The 21,989-nt window shown below is 39.8% G+C and overlaps 1 protein-coding gene across 5 annotated transcripts in view; it reads left to right on the top strand.

Annotated features, from left to right (window-relative positions):
- The window catches only part of SOCS6 (suppressor of cytokine signaling 6), an 828,170-nt gene that overhangs the window by 305,225 nt on the left and 500,956 nt on the right, over positions 1-21,989 (top strand). The window contains exon 1 of one of the 5 annotated variants that reach the window (XR_006778238.2): positions 2,780-3,303. The exons of the other annotated variants lie outside the window; for them this stretch is intronic. The gene's annotated coding sequence lies outside the window, so the exon portion shown is untranslated. Of the gene's footprint in view, positions 1-2,779; positions 3,304-21,989 lie in introns of those variants that run through there. 5 annotated transcript variants of the gene reach the window in all.

The raw sequence follows: 21,989 nt of genomic DNA, 5'->3' as shown, positions 1-21,989 counted from the left end.
TTTTCCATGTTTAAGCTAAATTGTAAATGGCTTTAATGACTAGTCACTAAAATGGAATTTGGACTTGCAGAGCAAGAGGAATTAAAACCATTTCTCGTTTTTACTCGACTTCAGGCCATTTATCTGTCATCCCCGGTTTTCACGGACTCTCTTCCTGAGGGTCATTGTGGTGTATTACCCTTCACTCACGGAGGTGGTTTTGTTTATTTCATAGTTTTTATCTTTTATAAGCAGTTCTCCACATAATCATGAAAATCTGCCTGTAAGCCTCAAAGCATTTAGACATGCTTTGAATTAAGGATCCAAAACATAGTAATAATCTACTCTCAGAAGTTCTTAATACACTCTGCACCAGGAGGACCCTATTCTATTATGGGCAGCATGCTGGTTTTGTTTTCCTAGTGTTTTAAACTCAAAGGAAAAAAATGTTAGCTTCTTAAATAAAAGTGGCCATCAACTGCTGTTCTCATCTGAATATAGTTTGTCTTAATTTAGCAGACTGTATTATGAAGGTTTTAGAATATTTTTTATTTAATGATTTTTAAATACGGAATGTTCAGGACACAGATACTGTATCTTCAGAATAAGGCAAAGTGAAGTATGACTCATCTTTAACATTAAAAACTGAAATCAAGTCTGTTATGACCTCTGCCAGACCTGCTCTTTCTCCTAAACTTTATGTTTACCTTTTTTTTTTTTTAAAGATTTTATTTATTTATTGGACAGAGATAGAGACAGCCAGTGAGAGAGGGAACACAAGCAGGGGGAGTGGGAGAGAAAGAAGCAGGCTCATAGCGGAGGAGCCTGATGTGGGGCTCGATCCCGTAACGCCGGGATCACGCCCTGAGCCGAAGGCAGACGCTTAACCGCTGTGCCACCCAGGCGCCCCTATGTTTACCTTTTTACCAGGCTACAAAGGGTTGTCTGGGAGTCACTCTAGATTGTAGGTTCTCCAGTCCAGGCTTCTCCGTCCTTTTCTCATCCTTCTGGTCCCATTGACCTTTGTCATGTCTACTAGCTGACATCAGGACCCCTAATGTTTGGCATGGAACCACTACTGTAGTTTCTAATTCGGTCTCCCCACTTTCATATTCCTACAATCTGTCCCTTCTTCATTTCAAAGAAAAAGGGATGAGGGGTTACTCAGATTTACTCTTGCCACAGTTATTTTTCTAAAAAAAAAAAAAAAAAATTCAGAATATGTAATTCTCTAGTTTAAGTTCATGAAATGCCTTCCATTGATTGTGGTTTTCTCATCTGTAAAAGGAGAGTATTCACAGATGATGTCTTGCACAGTTATGGTGGCCATCCTATTAGATAATGGATCTGGTGCCTGTCATGTGATAAAAGCTCCCGAGTCCCCTTGCCACAGCACACTGTAGGGTGTGTTACTTTGCCTCGGGGTCTTTGCTCATGCTGCTCCTGCAGGGTAATGCTTGTTCCCTTACCACAACCTGCAGGCTGAGTTTCAGTATTCTTTCTCTTTTGAAATATCTTATGGCAAAAACCTCTCTCATTCCTGAGTTTAAACTCCATGAGGACTAACAGGTTCTCTTGTTAATTTCTGAGATAATATGTGTGGGGCACCGACACAGAGCCTGCTCCAGGAAGAGACGTCTTTCACGGCTTGAATGCCATGTCTACATTTACATCTACAGGCCTACATCTATCTTATCGATACCTACGCCCGTATTTATATGCTATCTATCCATAGCCATATCCAGTCATTCATACCATTAGTAGAATGATCTTGTTGAGATAAAATGGAGGAGACCAGACTTGAAAATCCTCCAAGCAGACAAAACTGTTGAAGTCATGCCGACTTATTCCAAATCTAGCTTATTTCATGAACATACGTGAAACTCAGCTTATTTCTTATAAATGCCTCTGGCAATCATAAAACAAAAAACAACCCCCCCCCCCACAAAACCCTAAAATTATCTTCCTGAAAATGGTATAGGATAATCACTTCTAACCAGTACTCTGCCATCTGGAAACTTCCATTGTGATATCCAATCATCATAAAGGTTAAACAATCCTCATTTTCATTTATAAGCTGTCTGTGATGTCATGCTTCTGAGCTTCATGTATATTTTGGATTTAAAAGCTCCCAGTTCACGAACTGTCCTTAGGTACACACTAAGCCCACAGTGATTACTATTTTATTGATCTGATGATTTTAATTTTGCTATTTCTGGATTTTTGGCCATCCTTTTAAAATGCGCATTTCATTATGACACTTTCCTGTTTCAAACCACTCAGGTATCTCTTCAAAGTCTACAGGATAAAACTCAGAGCCCTTGATGTCTAAAAGGCCTTTGTTCTGATTCTTGCTGGACATTCCAGTCTTTTGTCTGTAGGGACCCAGATATCCCAGAGCTGTGAAGACCCCCTAGTTATGCCTGTGACCTCTGCATATGCGATTCTCAATATCTGTTCACCTTTTTTCCTGCTCCAGATGCAGTCCAGTGTCAGCTCTGAGAAGGAGCTTCTAAGCATTTCATTTTTATTATCTCATTTTGTCCTCATCACTGCTGGATGGCATCATTATTACTGTAATTTCCATCATGTCATTGAGGACACCGAGGCACAGAAGTTTAAGACTTGCCTAGGGTCCTATCACATTCTTTCTACGCTAGAGTTGAAATTTTAAGGCAGAGACTGTGTCCTGTTAGGGTTTCATAATTAAACTGTCCAGCTCAAATATTTGCTGGATAAATGAGAAATCTAAGCCAGATATGTTTTGTGATAGCAGTTCCATCCTCAAAACTTTATATAAAAGTCCCTGAGCTTTGCTGTGTAAACTTCACACTTGATTTTGGTGGCACGGGTCATGCTTCCAAAGAACCTACTCACTCGGTTCACCTTCTTGCTGATTTGTGAATCCAAGCGTGGCCTAATTACCAAAATGGTATCAGGTTTCAGCTCTGAATTTCCAGCCATGTGGGCTGGATGTGGGATCTCCCTGAGGTGGACTGCTACTTGCTTGTAGATACTAGAAATTACCAGCATAATTAATCCACACGTCAGTTGTAAACACCAAGAAAAAATAACGCAGCTCCTGCAGCTGAGCATGCGAGACATGGCAGAGACTCGTAGAGAAAATGGACTGGACGCTAAGTTGAAAGATCAGTGCTCAGCCATGCGTGATGTTACCCTTATGACTTTTGTCAGGTATTTGAGACTCAGCGTCATCATCTGCATGGCAGATCCAAGTTCCTCCTGCAAAATAGCCGCACAGTTTCTGGTGAGAGTCAGTGAGATGCATTCACAAGCCTGTCCTGGGATTTGGCCATCAGCAAGGTAGGAGAAAGCACCTTTAGGTTATTAATGCTCAACTTTCCAACCTCAACTCACTGCATGATGAACTTGCAAATGACCAAATCACCACATTTATAAAACTTACTGACTTAACACAAGGTTGTTTTTAATAGTTTTGACAGGATTGTTATCAACTTAGAAACCACGTTTTTTTTTTTTTTTTTAAGATTTTATTTATTCATTTGACACACAGAGAGAGAGAGAGAGACAGCCAGCGAGAGAGGGAACACAAGCAGGGGGAGTGGGAGAGGAAGAAGCAGGCTCCCAGCGGAGCAGGGAGCCCGATGCGGGGCTCGAGCCCAGGACCCTGGGATCACGCCCTGAGTTGAAGGCAGACGCTTAACGAATGAGCCACCCAGGCGCCCCTAAAAACCACATTTTAACAACATGAAGGATTTTTTATTTGTTTGCTAAGTGTAGGACATACTTCTCTATATTCTTGGCAAATCGGTGAACTCGTGAATTCAGCAAATTGGTCCTACTGCTGAGAAAACTCTCCTAACAGCAGCAGTTTTGTGAATTTAAGCTCCAGGAGGATACGAAATGTCTATCTTGTTTAATGTTGTTTTCTTAATGCGCAGCAGTATACCTCTGATGTGATTAATTGAATAAATCTTTGTTGAACAAATTAATAAATGTATCCACATATGAGATTATAGATAACTTTTTATTGTCAGAAATAGACTTTAAAGTAAGCATAGAATATGCCAGTTCTCAGGCTTGTGAAAATTTTGGTTAGCATTATTATTCTGTTGTGTTATTTGTAAGGTTTCATTAAACATACTTGAATTAGATGAGAGATGACTCCTTGGAAAAAATACAAGAAAATATAAATATGGATTTATGAGTTGAAGTAAACTTAGTGATGACTAATAGATTATTTGCATAGATGTTTCAATTCAGCATTAGTATTTATCCAGAAAACCAGTTGCAATGATTCTGAAATTAAAGAGAAATCATGAACTTCAATATACACATTTAATTCATTCTCACAGGCAACATAATTGTTGAATCAGTAGGTGGTTGGAAGTCAGGAAGACAAAACAAATTTCATTAATGTCTTACATAATTTGTCTCATTTTCATGGGAAGGACTGAATTGTTGCCCAGCCTTAGAATCACCATATTCAAGCAACGTGATTATAATTGATGACATAATTAGCTTCATTACCAAGACAAATTGTCATCTTCTGATACAGTGCTTTATTTTGGATAATAGAGGCTTATTTCAGCCTAAAGAAAGTAGTTGAATGATGGAATGGAATGCCAAGTTGACTTATTTTATGTAAGATCCAACTGAACTAGCCATGAAACATGAGGATATCATTTCCTATTTTTCAACCTGTAGTGAAGTCAAATATACTATAGCAAATTGCCTAGTTTAGCCAATGAGATAGTTTATTATGACAACTAAGAATAGATGCATGGCTGTCTTACTGTTCTTAGATACAGGTCTTAATGCTTAATCAAAACCCAGGCTCATGCTATTCAATCTGTGTACTTTCCTGACTTCGTTGTGCCACGAACAGTTCTGTATTTCTTTAAAGATAAAGATAAGCCAAAGTCTATGAAAGAAAATATGTTTGTTTGGAAGGTATAAGGTATATAAGGATGAAAAATAGAAGCTACAAGGATAAGAACCAACCAGAAAAGCATGTTTATATTCATAACCATGTATGTTGTTATATCTTCTCTGGTTTTCTTCATCAATTTTAAAATGTAGATCTACTTTTGAAGTTTTCATTGGAAAAATCTTGCTTCTAGATAAATAACAATGTCTAAAAAAATCCATTGGAATTATATGCCAACCAAATGAGGTTAACCTTTGTATTTCTAACACATCTTTACCCCTCATTCAGTAAGAATACACATCAATGTGTGCATGTATGTATAAACATATATGTATGTGTATATATTACACACACACAGCATATATGTAAGTATATGTAAATATACATTAGTAATTATTAGATAATGTATATGGTATATAATGAATACATAGTAATAATGTATTATATATACGCTGATACATAGATGTATCTAATATATATATAATCTATATAATTAAAATATAAGTTTTCGTTGAAGGATAACTAGAATATTTGTGCCACCCTCATGAATGAAATTCCACATTTAATAATGACGTCACTGACATAATCATAACAAAGGGATTCATGTGGTGGAGGTTAGTAATTTCAGGTATTCTTTAGTAGATTGATATTTGTATGAAGCAGATTGCTGCTGAAATTCTCTGAATTACTTTTATTTTGTCTCCTCCCCTCTCCTGTGTAGAAAATGGAGAGTCGTTTTCTCAAGGAGCCCGTCACTTCATGTTTTACACCACAGGCTGGCAGGCATTTCATACTCAATGGCTCTCAATTCATATTCAGTCCTTTCTGGGAATTCTGCTTGGGAAGACTCCCTTTTTAAAAATAATCCACTGAAATCCTTAGAATTCTGTTGACTTCTGGATGTTCTGGAACTTTGAATCTTGATGTCCTATCTTACTTAGTTCTCAGTGAAATCTTTGTGTGCTAGTCTTACAAGGTTATTCCTTCACTTATGTCATCTTATACGTGGTGAACTGTGGCCTCCCCAGAAAACCACTATGTTTTCCCAATGCCGGATTGCCCATCAACCTCAAAGGACGCCAGTCTGGAGTGTTAAATTGTCAAAGCGGCGTAACGGTTAAGGTAATGGTTGAAGGCAGCAGTTCTGAAGTCAGATGTCTGCGTCTGTGTTCTCCACTCACTAGCTGGATGGCCTTGGGAGAGTTAATCATCATCTTTGTGGCTCAGTTTCTTAATCTGCAAATAGCCATTGAAGAAAATTGATTTTAAATTGTATTTTTTTGAGGCGGGGAGGGGCGGAGGGGGAGGCAGAGAGAGAATCCCAAGCAGGCTCCACCGACAGTGCACACAGCCTGACATGGGGCTCGATCTCATGACCCTGAGATCACGACCTGAGCTGAAATCAAGAGTCAGAGTCTTAACCGACTGAGCCACGCAGGTGACACGGATCTAATTGATTTTAAAGAGTTTAGAAGAATGCCTAGTGTATTAGTATGAGCTCAGTGAGTATCAGCTTCTACTACTGCAACTGTACCTCTATTATCACTACTACTACTCGGCTATGACTACTACTATTACTACTGCCACGCCTACTGTACTCCTACTACTCTGTTACTGCTCCTGTTACCACTCCTCCTCCTCCTTCTCCTGCCACAACTGCTGCTGCCGCTGCTATTCCTGCTGCCATGCCTCCTCCTCCTCCTGCTGCTCCTACTATTGCTGCCACTCCTACTCTACTCCTACTCCTACTCCTCTCTTATTGCTCCTGCTGCTGTCCCCACCACCGCCACCACTACCGTTACTACGCTGTTACCATCATCATCAATTGGCATCATGATTTTGCCAGACTTCAGTGCCAGAATCGACTCTGTTTCTGTGAGGCTTTCTCTGTTACGATGTTTCTCATCCCCAACTGCATATAGGAATCAGCTGGGGAAAATTTCACAAAAACACCAAGACCTGAATCCCGGCCCCAGAAAATTAAATCAGATATTCTGGGTAGACGTATTTTTTGGGGGCTCACCATTTATGCCCCTGCAATCACCTGTCCGCAGGCTTGGAACTAGGTAATGGCAGACTTGCACCCAGATGCCACTTCCTGTTGCCGAGTGGAGCCCAGGTGTAGATGCACACACGTCGCTGTAAGCTGTGCTTTGACAGAGGGGAGAAGTGTCGTTGGGCTCAGACAGGCCAGATCTTAGCTGTGATTCATTTTCTCCATTCACTGTTGTGTGTGTTCTGAAACACACAAAATTGGGAAAAAAGAAGTGTGTAATGAAAATTGTTGAGATTCTGTTCTGAGTGATGCCCCTAAATCTTTTCTACGCTATTTGGCCCAATTATCTTTGTAGATATATTTCCCTCCAGGAGAGAATCAGTAGGTGTTCTATCCTGTTTCAGTTTCTTCCAATATTAGTTGTATGTGTTCTTTCTATTTACAAAAACTAAGGTTGGGTTGTCCAAGCTATTTTTTTCCATGAGAATCAGTTTTTCTGCTCCACAGACACAAATCTGAAGGCATTGATAGGCATTTGCCAGCAGTCAAGGGAAGAAGGAATAGAGCTAGTTGGTGCTACAAGCCCCATGAAGATGACACGATATGTAGGGAGTGGTTACATCACTGGTCACTAGTTCACTGTTTCCCATTAGTGTGGTTCTGCCAGTTGTCCTCTTCGAATCTCACACTTTGACTCTAAGTCCTTTCTTTACTCAGTCAACACATATTAGTTAAGGGTTTGCTGGGTGACGCGTTCTGGCTAGATTGCTTGAGATGCAAAACAAACACAGTTTCTCCTCTCACGTAGCTTCCAGTTGAGTGGGCAAGGTCAGACATTGAACACGTAATCGTAAAGACAAATGTCGTGAAAGTGGACATGTGCAATGCCACAGAAGTAAGTCGTGATAGGAGCTCAGCTTAGCTGAAGTTTTAGAGAAGACGTCCTGAGGGGTAATGGCATCCATAAATTCTGAGGGGTGTGTGGAAATAGGAGATCAAGGAGTAAAGCCAGAGTGCTTTAGCCAGGACAGTGCCCAGAGAGGCCCTGAGGTGGACAGCAGGCCTCAGGAACGGAAAGAAGACTGGCATGATTGGAGGGCTGAGACAAAGGGATCGCAAGGCAGAGGGTTTATAACTCAGAACGTGGTTTCTGACTTGGCAATAGGAAGTTACCGAATCCTTTTAAGGACGGAAGAGGCAGGATCAGTGAGGCAGACGCTGTCCCCTTGTCCTGAGTTCCCATGCAGCTATCTGTGACGGACAGTTCCCAGGCTTCCGGGTGCCTTCCGATTTCCAGCACCCTCATCTATGGGCTTGCCTGCCTGGGAACTTGTTGGTTTGTTCAGCTGCCATGTGAGCATTTCATGCCTTAACCTTCAATCCTCAACAGAGGAGAGAGCTGGTGGAATTTTTCATCCCTCTGCGAAAAAATAATGAAGAATCTCTACATGATTCTTCAGAAAGCCCTAGAGGGATTGAGCTCCAGTTGCTCCTCAGAGTAACCTGTTTATTAGCTTTCTCCTTTCTCTGTCACATTTTCTCTACTGCTTTAATTGTGTTTCCAGGATCATATCCTAAATAAACCGCCTGCATGAAAGTCTTTATCTCAGTGTTTTCTATTTAAGGAACTCAAATGAAAAGGGATAGTACTAGAAGTTATACCAAAAAAATAGACTCTGAGCATTCCGGAAATTGGACCATTCACTGGTCATATAGCATTAAGAACTATTGCTGGTGGTGGTGTGAGTGGGGTATTGATAATCCCTAGCACCATAATTACTCAGTCTCCCTCTGTGGACTGGGGTGAGGTAAAGGTTGGAGCAGAACTGCTCACTTATGCAATAACTCTTATGTCTTAACACAAAATGAGGGCAATGGTACTTATATGCACTGCAGAACTGACTAGCATTTGTTAATTTCCTTAGAACAATAAGGAAAGAAAGTAATTGGCTCATATCAACAGCTATCACTTAGGGCACACTTGGAAAACTGGAAGACTCCTGTATCCATAGGACAGATTGTATTAAAAATTGAACAGGAGATGAAAACCTAAAGGAGACAGAAGATACAGCCTGGTAGGTCTCTTACACACAAGTCACAGTCCTAAAAATAAAGTAATAGGAGCCTGATACATGGGATGGGGACTTTTGGGTGGACTCATGATAACCTTGAACCTCCAAGTACTCATGGACCTTCTGGACAGGTACAAGTGGCTCCCTCTTTCTTGTTAAAAGGGAGGAGCCTCCCAGTGTTGAACACAATGGCAAAGACCTCTGGAAGAACTCCTAAAGTACCATGTGGATGACCCTTTAAAGCTTTTTATATGATGAGGGTCCACAATTACCAAAAAGTCTTAGAAAATTATTATGGAATGGGTTGGAAGGCTCAGGAAGGTAGATAGACTAGAATGGTTTTATTACATGGGTCTAGAAATTCCAGCTAGTAGTATTTCCTGGGAATATTCCGAAGATACTCCTTTCATTAGAGGAGTGAGGAATACTCAAGTGAATGTGTTATCAGAAACATGGAGAAGCTCAGTGGTGGTTGTTCTCTATAGGTTTTGGTTACATAGGGCATGAGTGGTTTTGAGTCATGCAAGGGGAAAGGTAGAGCAGACATTGTTGATGCCCTGCCCCAGATCCCACATACCTCAGTTAGTCTGTAGTGCATTGAGTACTTTACCAGTCATGCCAACAGCTTCCAAATCTTGAGCATCCTCATCTCTGTATTTCCACCTGACAGCTGCCTTGGTACCACAAAAGTAGTCCAGGTGAAAGGCAATAGTGGGGTTAGATTAGGATTGTGCCATGGGCCCATTTTCAGAGATGGAACCTGCAGTACAAATTTGACTAAATATGGGGGGAGGATTTATTTTGATTACTCTCCTTTCGATAATAGTTGCCCCTTTTGTTGCCTTGGGACCTATGTCTCTTACCCCAGTGGCCCTTAGCATTGGTTTTTCCGATATTTTGGGGGAAGGGCATTTTGCCTCTGAACATGTATCCATTTCAGGGATTTTGCAGTTTATTTCCAGATTTCATTTGAAATCAACTACCATGTGTACTTAGATCTCCACATATTATCACCCATCAGATTTCAATTATGTTTCACTTGCCTTTTTTTTTTTTTTAAAGATTGATTTATTTTTGAGAGAGAGAGAAAGTACACACGGTGGGGAGGGACAGAGGCCAGAGGGAAAGGGAGAGAGAGTTTCAAGTAGACTCTGCATTGAGCACAGAGCCCAACTTGGGGCTTGATCTCACAACCCTGGGATCAGGAACTGAGCCAAAACCAGGAGTCAGAGGCTCAACTGACTGTACCACCCGGTGCCCCTTCACTTGCCTTTTTAAACATCTTGTAATTGCTTCCTGCTTAGCCCATTCTCCTGTTTAACTCTGGTGGTCCTTTCTTGCTTCCCAGTCTGGCTCTTCATGATCGGTCATCCCTGATCAAAATGAACCCTTGCTCAGGATAAGAAACAGATCATCATCAATTATATTCCTACCAATCTAAACAAATTCCCCCATCAAGGTGCCCTTCTTACACAATTATTCAGAGCTGCTGATGTACTGGTGTAACGTAAGGATATATTATTTCATTAAAACTGGATGCTTTTGGGGGATATTGGATGTTGTTTTTCTCTATGCATGAAAGAGATGACTTGAGTGCTTTGGAAGAGCTGTAGTATAACTCTGCCTACCTCTTCTCTGAAATTGCTCCTCTCTGCTGGAGTGGGTAGAGCCTTGTGTTTGGCTGAGAACACAATTCCCTCTTTCAACTTTCACAACATCATGGCAACTCTGTCTCCTTACATCTGGTGCATAAAACATATAGTTCTGGCTCTTTACCACATCTCAAAATATCTGCACTTACAAGCCCCTGTTAGTGAATTTAGAAAGGATTGACAACAAGCCAGGATCTGGAAAAATCTTACCTCAGATCTCTAATATTTGGAAAGAACTATATATTTAAGTCAGTCAGTAATGCATATGTAAAATGTTAAATAATAAAAATGATACAAATAGTGATTAAATGAGAAATGCTGTAAGTATCTGAAGAAGCACTATTATCCAATTTCTGTGGCAGGGAAACCTACCTGCTTAGTAAAGTCCACATCAACTTCTCTCTGGCCACATGGCTAGACTACATTTTGTGGTTTCCCATGAAGTTAGGAATGGCATGTGACTGAGTTCCAACCAATAGAATTGTGAGTTAGGGCGCCTGGGTGGCTCAGTCGTTAGGCGTCTGCCTTCGGCTCAGGGCGTGATCCTGGAGTTCTGGGATCGAGTCCCATATCAGGCTCCTCCATTGGGAGCCTGCTTCTTCCTCTCCCGCTCCCCCTGCTTGTGTTCCCTCTCTCACTGGCTGTCTCTCTGTCAAATAAATAAATAAAATCTTAAAAAAAAAAAAAAGAATTGTGAGTAAATATGATCACTACCTCAAGTTCTGGCTAGGTCTCCTGTTGAAACTATCTGTCCCCTTCTGGTTGGCTGGAATGGAGATCACTGCCACAGTCACCTTGGAAGCAATGTGCTGGAGACCATTTGTCTTCCTGGTCTGTGAGTGGCAGTGCTGAGGAGACCGGCCTCCCATCTGTGAGGCCACTCAGTACTAGTCTGTGAGCAAGAAGAAAACTTCATGTTTAAGCCATTAACATTGTGATAGCCAATAGCTTACCAGATTAATACAATACAAAAATTAATTAAAACTAAAAACATAAAGACACTATTTTGGCTGGATATTCTCCATTGTAGTTTTTGGAAGATGTGGATTTTAACTGGATATTGAAAGATGGGGTAGGATTTGCATCAGTTGAGGTCAGGATGGATATTCAAGGTATATGACAAGATAAAGCAAAAATCAAGGAGAAATTTGTGAGCAAATCGATTTGAACGAAGGAGGAAGATTTTAAAGAATAATTCAAAGCATGACTGGATAATAGGATTGAGCCAGATTGTGAAAGGCCTTTAATGTCTGGATAAATATTTTGATTTAATAAGTTTGGCAGTATGTATATCTGGAAAAAAACCTGAACATTGTGTGTATTGACATAATAAAGTAATATTCTAAGAAGATTAATCTTGTGAACAGTTTGAGGCCAACATGAACTTAATGCCTATTCTAGTTATGAAGATAGCTCTTGCCTTTCAATTAATCAAATTTTAATCCTGAGGATTTTCTTCTGTTTTGTAAATACAAATTAAAAGGCAGAAACAATCAATTTGAACGGTCTCTCCACACAACCAAGGATTTCCCTAATTATTTTTTATGAAGGATGGATGTCTATTCTTTAGAACTAAGGTTGCTTGACCAGCATTTGTAATGGTCCTTCTACTCACAGTGGTCTCAGCCTGATTGGAAAGAAACACATTATATGAATAATTACATAATTTTAGTTGTATCTAAGTGCTTACAAGGAGGATGACAAAGAAGCATGACTATACTATATAGCATAAGGTCCTAACATAATGGAGGGGGATAGGGTGGGATTCAGGAAATCTTCCCTGACCAGAGGAAGAAATTGCGGTCAAAGTAGGACATTGATTCTCCCGGAGATCATCAATTATTTTATAAGGTCATGAGGTCAAATAGTGTTGGGGGTGGGGAATACCAAAAGGGTTGGCCATACACGAAGGGGCAGGTGGCACACGATGAAGGAAATAAGAAACCACAGATAAATCAGGAGGAAATGAGCAATCAATAACCCCATGGCTCTTTGAATGTTCTGTAGTGTGGAGAATAAGAGTGTAATGGGTGGGACCAGAAATCGTAAAAGTCAGTTTCAGGTACACCTATTTAAATCCATTAGAGCTTCCCCATATGGGAAACTGCTCAGACCGTGGTTAGAGAAATGGGATAAATAGCACTAGTGTCCTCAGTGATGTACTTAGAGCTCTTTAAAAATGTTTATTATCAGGCTGCCTTTAATTTATTAGGAAAAAAAAAAGTTCTTGTCCCAGACTAATGCACCTTACCTTCATTTCCTCTTCAATCCCTCCTCTCAGTTTAGCTGAAGACTCCATTTCCTCACTGTAATTCTCACATTATTCATAGTTGATTCTCCTTAAAATAGGTTGTTTTTTAGTACTATCATCTGGAAGCAATTTAAACAAAAAGCATTTGTACATAAGCTCAGTTCTCTGATTTCCAGAGTTTCAGAATGATTAATGTTGACTCGCTAAATATTGCACTGGTCAGTAAGACCAAGTAAAGTCACTAGAACAACAAATAAACATCAAACTCTCATTCTGAGTGCAAGGAAAAGGGAAGGCTTGTATCCCAGCTGCCCCCGCCCCCAGCAAACCAGAATCTCAGGTGACATGGCGTGTGATTTATGCTGACACGTTTCTTCAGTATAATTCATTGATTACATGGGTCTTGTCTATGATTTGTTTAATGAATAAAGAGCAAGACAGACTTAGGATATGCTATTTTCCATGTTTATTAAATCATTTATTTATTAACTAATTCTTGGACGCCTACTTTGTGTCGGGCATGACGATAGGTTTTGGGTGACCTGGGATGGAAAGGTGGCCATAATCCCTTTTCCCCTAGAAGTTCTGTGAGAGGGAGAAAACAGATGCTACTTAAGAAATGATGATGACCTTGGACGTGTTATAAGGGGGGAGTGCAGGATGGCGGGCAGGCATATAGCAGGGAACCTATGCTCATCAGTGAGCTATCATCGTTCTCCCTGAGAAATCCATGCTTAAGTTCCGACCTGAGGGAACAGTGAAATTAGCCTGAAGAAGGTGAAGAAGAGGAGTGTTCTTGGCAGAAAGAAGATCACTGGCAAAGAGCACAAACAGCTTGGGGAGATGCAGGAAGTGAAAGAACTTCGGTACGTTTTGAGAATAAAATATGTGATAGGGTATCCTGAAATGAGTCTGGAAATGAATCTGGAGGCACAGGCCAAATAGTAGACCCAGGACCTTATGTCGCAGTTTATCTTAATAGCAGTGAGAATCCACTGCAGAGACATGATGTTATGGGGTAGGGAAGGTTGGAGGGGAGACCAGGTGAGCAGTGACTGCAGTAGTACAGGTGAGAGATGGTTGGCGTGAGCCATGGGTAGCAGCAACTGTAAAGAAGCAAAGGATGTAATATGTATAAAAACGTCATGTGTTACAGGTTATAATGTGTCTAGGTGGTGAGCCTAGGACAGTGCTTTATGGACCCCTGATCTCTGATGCTGTAACTGACTCATGGTATATTATCATCTGTGCATTAATCTTCAGTATTTTTAAATGTGTGCGATTATTATAATAATGATCTATTGGGATACAAGGCTAGGGCATGAGGTTCCTGTGAAGGGTTTTCACATCCTGTGAATTACTAAGAGCACTCATTTGTCTAAGGCACTATTTTCAACAACGCCACCCTAAAATGACTTTCTTATCTTTTAAGGATATATGAATGTTTCTATAGAAGTTGAAGTAAACTAGCAGGTGAGAATGTCAATATTTCAAATTTTTATATAGCTTGTCACATTTCTCCTTGGGGCAGATGCATTGAAAGTAGACTTTAGAGAAGTAGGAGAGAACATAATATTCTTCAGATGTGAATTTATTAGCATCTCTCTAGGGGACAGAAGACACCCACAAAACAGTCCTTTAATGTTGCGGGCTGTTTTCCACTAGTTTTTGGAATAGAAATATGCATATCTCTTCTCTTTTCAGAAGGAAGTTATTGACCAGAGTGTTGAGAAGGCCTGGTTCTTGGCGGTATTAAAAAAATTTAGTTGTAAGAATTCAAAGATGATCAGTTCAACATTCACATACTTCATTTTTATTTTTTAAAGATTTATTTATTAATTAGAGAGAGAGAGAAAATAAGCAGGGGGAGGGGCAGAGGGAGAGAATCCTCAAGCAGACTCCCCGCTGAGCCTGGAGCCTGATGCAGGGCTTGATCCCAGGAACCTGAGATCATGACCTTATCCAAAATCAAGAGTTGGACACTTAATCAACTGACTAAGCCACCCAGGTGTCCCAACATTCAGATATTTTATAGATTTATAAGAAAAAGACAAACATTCCCCACATGTTAATTTTTCTATTGTGAAAACATTACTAAGAGTCATTTTACATCTTTTAATTAAGTGCATTTAGCATCATCTGAGTATTGTAATGATTCTGATTTGTACATTGTAGGTTCATGCTGTTTTATACGAACCGTGTTAAATAGGACATTGGCTTCTACTTGTTTTTCAACTAGCCCCAGACACCAGGGTCGTATGTTAGTGGAGGCTCTCGCTCCTATAAAGTGCCTGAGAAGGAAGTCAGGGTCGATATCATCCAGATGCCTCCTGACTAGTTCTGTGCTTAATTAAGGCTAGTAGGCTTCGGTAAAAGTCGGATCTTGAGCAAGTAGTACCTGATGCAATAAGCTGAGTGCTAGGAGGAGGGTTGTAAACACCATCTGAGAGGAGGAGCCCAAGTACAAATACTGTTAGCATGCACTTCTCTTTATTTTTGCATTGCTTTGATATCCTAAACTTTGAATCAATATATCCAAATGTAAATGTTTAAAGATTCTTACATTCTCCCTCAATTTATTCCCTTGACACTCTTTGAGAAGTAAATGGCCAGAAAGATGGATGGGTAGATAAATTAGAAGGCTAATTTCATTTGGGGGGGATTGTTTAGTGTATGTTCATTGTTTAAAATATTTTACTGTACATTTTTCAATTATAAGTGAATCTTTCTTATATCCAAGGTGAAATTTAAAATGGATTCGATGAAGCAGAACAAAAAAATAGACCTTTTATTTTTATTTTTTTTTTTAAGATTTTATTTATTTTAGAGAGGGAGAGAGTATGAGTGGGGGAGGTGCAGGAGAAGAGAATCTGAAGAAGATTCCATGCTCAGCATGGATCCCCATTTGGGGCTCGATTCCACGACCAGGAGATCACAACTTGAGCCAAAACCAAGAGTCAGATGCCTAACCGACTGAGCCACCCAGGCACCCCAAGAATATCTTAAATTGAAGAAGATCCAGTATCGGGTCTGAAGTGAATTATCAGGAGAATTCTACAGATCCAAAGTGTATGCATTTTGCTTCATAGTTGACATGTTGGTCTATTCTGAGAAGTCAGGGTTCTAAATTGTTCAAAATTATTATGTTTAAACTCCTAGTTCAGAATTTTGAGAAACAGCTTTAGCATTGATACATAGTTACATTTCTTTCTTTCTCCAAATTTTTATTTAAATTCCAATTAGTTAACATATAGTGTAATAATATTAGTTTCAGGTGTAGAATTTAGTGATTCATCACTTACATACTCACAAGTACCCATCACCCATTTAACCCATCCCCCTGCCTACCTCCCCCCTCAGTTTGCTCTCTATAGTTAAGAGTCTCTCTTATGGTTTGCCTTCGTCTCTTTTTTCCCCCTATATTCATCTGTTTTGTTTCTTAAATTCCACACATGGTGAAATCATACGGTATTTGTCTTTCTCTGATTGACTTATTTTGCTTAGCATAAAATTCTCTGACTCCATCCACATAATTGCAAATGGCAAATTTCATTCTTTTTGATGGCTGAGTAATATTCCACTGTGCATATATATATATATATATATATATATATATATATATATGTGTGTGTATCTATCTATCTATCTATCTATCTATATCTATATCTATATCTATATCTATATCTATATCTATCTATCTATATATATCTATATAGATATATCTATAACATCTTCTTTATTCATTCATCAGTCAATGGACATTTGGGCTCTTTCCATAATTTGGCTATTGTAGATAATGCTGGTGTAATCATTGGGGTGCATGTATTCCTTCAAATCAGTTTTTTTTATACGTTTCAGGTAAGTACTTAGTAGTGAAATTGCTGGGCTTTTTTGAGAACCTCCATACTGTTTTCCACAGTGGCTGCACCAGTTTGCATTCTCACCAACAGTGTAAGAGGGTTCCCCTTTCTCCACATTCTCACTAACACCTATTGTTTCCTGTGTTGTTAATTTTAGCCATTCTGACAGCTGCGAGGTGATATCGCATTGTAGATACATAGCTACATTTTGACTGTATGTATTTAACACCTTGCATATTGTTAAATTTCCTGTTAGGCTTCCTCAAAAACAGTCCTCTCAACTAGCATCCTCACATTACTGGGAGCAATCTGATAATTGTCCATCTGATTCCTTCTCCTGATTTCTTTTTGGGTCAGGGTCCTGACTGTCTTCTGTTTTGATGGATATCTGAAGCATGTGTCAAAATTCTTGCATGTGACATCTTCTGTCTGTAGTCCTCTATCTCTTGATTTTCTTGTTTTCTCAAGTTTCACATTCAGTCCATCTGCAAACCCTGATGATTCTGACTCTCCCTCATAGTACTTCCTGAATTCTGTCCCTTCTCATTGCTACCACAGCCACCAACCTCCCTCAAGCCACCATCATCTAATGATATTACCTTCTTACTAGTCTCTCTGCTTCTACCCTTGTGCCCTTCCATATCCTACTGACAATCTCATCTTGGTGATTGTGAGAGTCACCCTTTTATGGACAAATCATGTCACTTCCCTACCGAAAACCCCCCAAGAAATTCCCATCCAGATTTCTTATTTTAGTCTCCAAGGTGTCTGCATAAGTAGACTGTCATTTCCACAAGAGCAGAGGTGCCAGTTGTTGGGTTATTGTTGTATCCTCAGTGCTTAGCATAATGCCTCACACACAGCAGGGACTCAATAAGTGCTTGTTGACTGAATGAATGTGTCAATGAATAAATGAATGAATGTTCCCATAAAGTCAGTGGAACCATCACTTGGCCTAAGGATTCCAGATCCCTCCTTTTCACAAGGGAACATTTCTTCTGTTTCACAATATTATCTGAGTAGGAGTAACTTTAAGTCGCTTCTCCATATAAATTTGAATTGTAGTTTTTCTCCTAAATGAGCAATTCTGTCTTATAACTTGCAGTTAAACAGCAATGCCAGGAGAGAACAATGAAAGTGTCTCTGTTTGAAGCTGGGCTTCCAAGATCAGGTTGAAGATGGAGGTTGTTCTGACTCGAGAAGGAGAAGCTCTTGTCCCCACATTGGTCAGGGCCCTGGGCCTCTCCTAAATGTCTGAGGTTAAAATCAGAAGATGTACCCATACTGGTCCAGGAAAAAAAAAAAAAAAAAGGAAGAGAAAAGACAAATGTAGGAGCTTTTTTTTTTTTTTTTTTTCCCTTCAGGAAAATTCTAGTTTTCAATATTGTGATTTCATGATGTTTAATAATATTACTAAAAAATACCAGACAATATCTCACTCATGCCTCCAATACTGCCTCTTTCATAAAAGACGAACTGCTGTTAAATTTATGGTCTCCTATAGTTTACTTGGTGTTCATGTCCATATTATACTTGGAAAAGGTCTGGCTGGTTTCTTCTTTTTACCGGGCTGGCCAGATGTTTTATGACAAATAGACACAGTTAGTTTTTGCAATTACTCTCTAAGTGTGATATTTAGCAACGAGACAGTTGGCTGCAGTCTTTAAAATATGATACTTATGGAGAGAACAATTTCTGTTAATAATTGAAATGCCTTTCCAAGTTATTAGCTTTCAGTTTTATTTTCGCAGTGCTTTTTCTACATATCCATTGAAATTGTCAATCCTTTCTTATTTTGTCAAATAATAATTTGTATGAGTTAAATATTTTAATCATTGGGTCTAAAATATTGGTAAAATAGCCACACGAATAGTTTAATATCTACTTTAAGGGATGGATGAATTTTTGAGGAAAATAAGTTAAAATTTATGTATGCTTATATTTACAAATATTAGCACATAAAAGGTGCACTGATCCTGACAGTTCTCTGATATGAAAGCATTCCTATTGCTTTCTCTTTTGAGAAGTGTAAAAAAAATAATGCAAACTTCCATTTTGTTTTCCCTCCCCGTCCACTCCACTACCCCGTCCTTCTCACACTTGCTTTTCTTGATTTCTTGGCCGTCTAAATTCAACACATCTTGAGGGTATGTCGGCACCCTCAAAGCAAAAGGTGCCTGGAATGAACAAGGTTGGTCTGTTGGGAGTGCAGCTGTTCCATTGGCCATATCTCTTCGCTCTGTGGTAGACAAGATGGCAGAGCTCAGCTCTCTGGGGAGTAGGCTAGCCTGATCTTGGATGTCCTTGGGGGAAGAGAGTGAGTGTGGGCATCTTCCTCTGTCCTCTGGAGGACATACTGTTGTCACACTCAAATGCCAGAAGGGGATCTGACTCTCAAATTACGTGTCTTAATCTACAGTTTTACTCAGTTGAAACTCAAATTTGGGATCACGAGACCTTGCTAGTATTCAAAAGAATTTTGAATTGAATTGAATTGCTTTCAGGAAAATGAAGCATCCCAGCTTAGTGGAGAGAATATGGGTTGTGCACCCAGGGAGGCCTGCTGCTCATTATGTACACAGATACCCAAGAACGAAGTGCTTCATTTCCAGCCCTCAGTGTCCAGGGAGTTGGGAAGATTGAATGGCCTGTTACTTATCCATCCACTTCAGCAGAGCAGGCTCCTTGTTGGTCTGGGTCCTCCTGTCCAGAGTCCCTGGCATACAAATCCAAGACATATTTGCACGAAGTGAAAACCCTGATTTAAATGTTGTGCTGAGCTGATTTATTACTACGGAGGGAGACTACATCTCTATTTTCTCTTTACGATTAAATTGATTTATCTGTATAATGGTGACTAATTGCTTTAAAATCTTCGAGGAAGAAAATTGCCATAAATAGTGAAAGCAGACAGAAACAGACAACCAAAGACCTTTCTGCGAGGACCCATTCAGGTAGCCATGTATTCAGGCAAGTATTCTGAGGTAGTTAAATGGAACGGAGAGATAATTTGGTGTAATTAGAAGTGAGGTACCTTGGAGCCAGAAACATCTGGTTTCGAATACCAGTTTTGATTCATGGCCACTGAAGAGTAGTGATTATGCTGCTTGACTTCTCTGAGCCCTAGTTCCTCATCTGTAAAGTGGAGACAGTAATGGATCAGGTTTGATGATTATAAGGCACCCCGAGCAGCATGTGACTCATGGAAAGCAATAAAAAAAAATCACTATTATTTTAATAACACCCTGTTAGGATGACTGCATTTTCTTATATTGTAAAATATTCATTGTAGAAGTGTTGATTAAATATACATTTTTATCATTGCGTCTAGTGAAACCCTGAGCAAAATATAAAAGAAATTCAATGCCATTCATAGCTCATCAGAACATACAAGTTTTGGGAAGAGGTGGGAAGTTACTTTGCCACATTTGATGTAAGTCATTTAAGAGAGCGAATCTAAAGGCTGGAGGCTAAAATACCTTCTCTCCCCTGTTTTAAAAAGTAGATCTGGTGTTCTCATGGACAACAGTGAACTAGACTGCCTGTTCCTGAATTTGTTAAGCCACATGTGATACAGTTTTTTAAATGCTTCTTGACCCAGGCTTGAGGCCCTGAATAGAGACCAGTCAGTACCCTTATCTAACTCCACCCCAACCAACATGCCGTATTGGGCCCCTACCTCCAGGCCTAGTAACCCAGCCATAATCATTCCAGGGCCAGGTACCAGGCATGTGGGGACAGCCCCATGTCCCCAGGGCCAGTCCTAAGGCTGCTCGCTGCCTCACATATTCCTTCCCAAGGAAATCACAGTGAAGACATTTCCCACAGCTCCCTCTCTCTCTGCCCCGTGTCCTACCCTTAATTCCCTGTGTGGCTTCTTCTGACATAACATGTGCTCCCTCTCTTGGGAGAGTAAATGATCTCTTCTTTTCCCCTACAGTTTTACTGTGGTGTAATAAGTAAAAATTACATATGTGTAAGGTGTACAGTGTGATGTTTATATATATATAAATGTATAACAGCATGTTGTACGCAGCCATTCTCCATCTTTTGGCTACACTTGTGTTGCAACAGATTTTAATTGGACTCTTGAACCCTCCTAGGGTTATTTTCATTTGTGGATAGCTGTCTCATTGTTAGTTTTTGTAGGGGGTGAAGGCCTGTGTCCCCTTCTCTGCCATCTTGCTGACGTCACTCCCAAAATGATCTTTGTGATGGCAGTTACCTACTGATGTGCTGGTCTTGCTATATGTAAGTAAGGATGAGCCTCTTAAAATACCATGGCCCTAACTCAGGAAACAATGGATGTTGGCGGGGATGCAGAGAGAGGGGAACCCTCTTACACTGTTGGTGGGAATGCAAACTGGTATGTACAGCCACGCTGGAAAACAGTATGGAGGTTTCTTGAAAACTTAAAATTAGAGCTGCCCTACTAGGTATTTATCCAAAGGATACAAACATAGTGATTGGGAGGGACACATGCCCCCCAATGTTTATAGAGGCAATGCCCACGACGGCCAAAATATGGAATGAGCCCAGATGTCCATCGACAAATGAATGGATAAAAAAGATGTGGCACACACACACACACACACACACACATATGTGTATACATATGTGTGTATATATATGTGTATATATGTGTATATACACACACACACGATGGAATATTGCTGAACCATCAAAAAGAAAGAAATCTTGCTGTTTGCAATGATGTGGATGGAACTAGAGGGTGAATAAGTGAAATAAGTCAGTCAAAGAAAGATAAATATCATATGATTTCACTCAAATGTGGAATTTAAGAAACAAAACTCATGAACATAGGGGAAGGGAAAGAAAATAAAATAAGATAAAGACAGAGAGGGAGAAAAACCATATAAGGGAGTCTTAGCTATAGGAAACAAACTGAGGGCTGCTGAAGGGTAGGTGGGCGGGGGGTTGGGGTAACTGGATGATGGGCATTAAGGAGGGCAGATGATGTAATGAGTACTGGGTCTTTCAGTTATATGCTACTGATAAATCTCTAAATTCTACCTCTGAAACTAATAATATACTATAAGTTAATTAAATTGAATTTAAAGAAAAAATTTTAAAAAATAAAATAAAATGCCACGGTTCTATAGAATTGATACAAGGGCTGTCTCAAACCTTGTCAAGGCATTTTGATAAAAAAATGTTTCTCTTGTGCACCTAGATATTGACAATTGAATATGTAAAGAGCATATGCACAGTGTGTGCACATACTGTCTCCTTGAGTGGGGAACCAG

This window comes from Ursus americanus, chromosome 19, assembly GCF_024610735.1.
Source record: "Ursus americanus isolate L20-20 chromosome 19, mUrsAme1.1.p, whole genome shotgun sequence".
NCBI lineage: Eukaryota > Metazoa > Chordata > Mammalia > Carnivora > Ursidae > Ursus > Ursus americanus.
Note: the sequence above shows the minus strand (reverse complement) of the source record. Positions and strands in the feature narration are given on the sequence as shown.